The sequence below is a fragment of the Olea europaea genome, chromosome 2, assembly GCF_002742605.1.
Source record: "Olea europaea var. sylvestris chromosome 2, O_europaea_v1, whole genome shotgun sequence".
In the NCBI taxonomy this organism is placed as follows: domain Eukaryota; kingdom Viridiplantae; phylum Streptophyta; class Magnoliopsida; order Lamiales; family Oleaceae; genus Olea; species Olea europaea.
The window spans coordinates 24,463,866-24,466,504 of NC_036238.1; the positions used below are offsets into that span (position 1 = coordinate 24,463,866).

The 2,639-nt window shown below is 35.3% G+C and overlaps 1 long non-coding RNA gene across 1 annotated transcript; it reads left to right on the forward strand.

Annotated features, from left to right (window-relative positions):
* The first annotated feature begins 15 nt into the window (after nucleotides 1-15).
* On the forward strand, nucleotides 16-632 carry LOC111376240. Its single transcript, XR_002699432.1, has 2 exons — nucleotides 16-182; nucleotides 265-632. It is a non-coding gene; the product is annotated as an uncharacterized LOC111376240 (long non-coding RNA).
* The last annotated feature ends 2,007 nt before the right edge of the window (nucleotides 633-2,639 follow it).

Here is a 2,639-nt window from a genome sequence, read left to right on the forward strand (position 1 = left end):
GGAACTCTGTGCTTGTCTAGTATGACAGTCTTGATGTGTTCTTTTTCGAAGATGCTGGAACTCGGTGCTTGCATGGAGGAGACGAAAGCCAAATCCATCGACCTAGTGGAAAGTACAGATGCCGACTTCTCTGATATATCATTCGAAGAGTTTCTGGCAAAGGAAAAGAAGGATTCATTTTGGTTTGCTCTCGACTGAGACTACAATTATGCAACTTTTTCTTATCGATCGCTTGCAGATAATAAGAATAATTTTCATGTGCAGGCAGAGAAATGGGAGATATAAACCGTGCTCCGGATGATAGGCTGTTAGCTAGCAATTTTGACTAATTGTATGGAAGTGAGTACATTCAAGCGCGCAAAATCGTGTATTGGTGCAAAATTTTATAGCTTCATGGCTTAGTATTGATTTTGAAGGAATCGCGGCGACCCTTAATCTTTTTAATTACCTGATAACTTCTCAGGTCGAAAGCTAATGAATCTTTCACGGGTCAAAGATGTATGTTGTGTCTGATTTTTTTGCCATATTCTAGTCTTTGTTGCTATTATGTTCTGTAATTTTTATTTATATTTTCAAAATTTTCTTGCATTTGGGGAGTTCATATAATTGCATATCACGAAACATCTGTATGGTGACTGGATATGGTTCTTGGTAATGAAAAGGGCAAATTAGGCTCAATACCTAAAGAATTAATTTATTTGTTTAATAGCCTAGTAACTAATAAAATGATTTAACAAAGTATTTAATACGTTCCAAAACTATCGAACCCCTCGACACCTACCCCCCCCCCCCCCCCCCCCCGAAATAATTTAATCTGAATTTGATAGTACCCCCACTCCTCGAAAACTATCGGTCCCAATTTCCAAAAAGCTCCCAGAGGAAACCCTCTCGCCCAATTAATGTCACCGTTTTGCTAACATTCGAATCGAAATTTGAACATGAAGAATTTCAGACTTCGTCGTTTGAGGTTTTGGAGGAAAAAGAGTTGTTAATCCGTGATGGTGAAGAATTAGGTTATAAAAGGTCAATTGTTGGTGATCATGGTGGTTGTGATGATGACTCGTAGGATGCGGAGAGTACCGAGTCGGATGAGAAATTTAGTGCGACAACGGCGTTTGTATTTCTCCTTGCAATTAAGACATATGGGTAGTTGAATATTGTGCTAAAATATTGAAATTTTAAGCACCTCGTGTATTTATTGTTAAATTATTGATGCTTCTCGTTTTTGAGCAATGTCAAGAAACATCAAATTTTTGCTTCTTCGTTGGGTGCATAATTCAAGCTGTGGGCTTCGATTTTATTCTCGTCCTTTGTGGCTAATTTTGACTTTCTTTGCTATCCAAACAAAAAATGCACATCTTTATGCACGAAAAAAAAAGTGCATTTTAACAACACTTCAAACATATGATGCTCGCAATTATTTAGAATTGAAGAATGACAGTCTCAGTTTGAAGGTTGCGAAATATGAAAAAAAAACAGGACTTTTCATTATAAGTTTTGACAGGATGTAAAAAAGTGACTCTTTCTTAAGTGTGCATCACTTTTTAAAATCTTTTTTATTTATTTTTGAATTTCAGTTAGTGTTTGTTACCTGTTTTTGTTTTGTTTTTTTTTTTTTTTCAGTGCTTGTTACTTTAAAAAAAAAATAAAAAATTCTATCACCTCTTGAGTTTTTGTAACTTTTTTTATTATTTTCTATCAATTTTTCTGTTTGTTTGTTAGTTACTTTTTTGAGTTTCTTTCACTTTTTTTTAGTGAAAACAATAAAAAAGTGATACTCAACTCTTGAAAGTGACGATTAGTATATGGTAGATAGATTGTGTATCACTTTTTAATAAATTATTTTTCTGAATTCTGTCACTTTTTTTATTATTTGTTACTTTTTTTTTTTTTAAATTTGTCACTTTTTGAGTGACAAACGTCAATTTTTAATAAAGGTATGTCACTTTTTTTTAACTTGTACTTCACTTTCTAACAAAAAAGTAACATTTAACTTTACAAAATATTATTTACTTCTAAAATACTTTTCATATGATTTTTCAAAGACATAGAATTTTAGGGGTATTTTTTATGTTGTCCAATTAAAAAGACTGGTCAGTCCAAGCCCGCCAAGGCCAGCCCGAAAACCATGTGTCACACTGGGTCGAGCAAGGCTAGTCCAAGAGATGTAAAAATTGGCTGCTTCTCTCCAAGACGTGTAGACATGGCCGGTGACTCCAAGCCTGCCTCTTAAGGGTCGAAAATTTACTAGAGAAAAAAATCATAAGTTGGGTATTTAGTATGCATTAAAACAATTTTCAGACATTAAGTTTAAAAATACAAAAATAAGGTGTTAATTCTGTTTTAATTTTAAATAATTATATCACCAAATTAAAAAAATCTGCCCCCCACCAAACAATCGTCCTTACCTAGGGGTGGTAGTGGACCGAGCCGAGCTGGCTCGGCTCGTTAACCCACGAGCTCGGCTCGGGCTCGTGGCGAGTCGAGCTCGGGCTTGGCTCGTTGCTCGTGGGCGAGCTAGGCTCGGCCCACGAGCAGCTCGCGAGCTCGTGATTTTTTTTTTTTTTTTCAAATTTTTCAATTTTTTTTGATAAAAATTTAATTTTTTCCACTTTTTTTGACGAGCCGGCTCGTGGGCT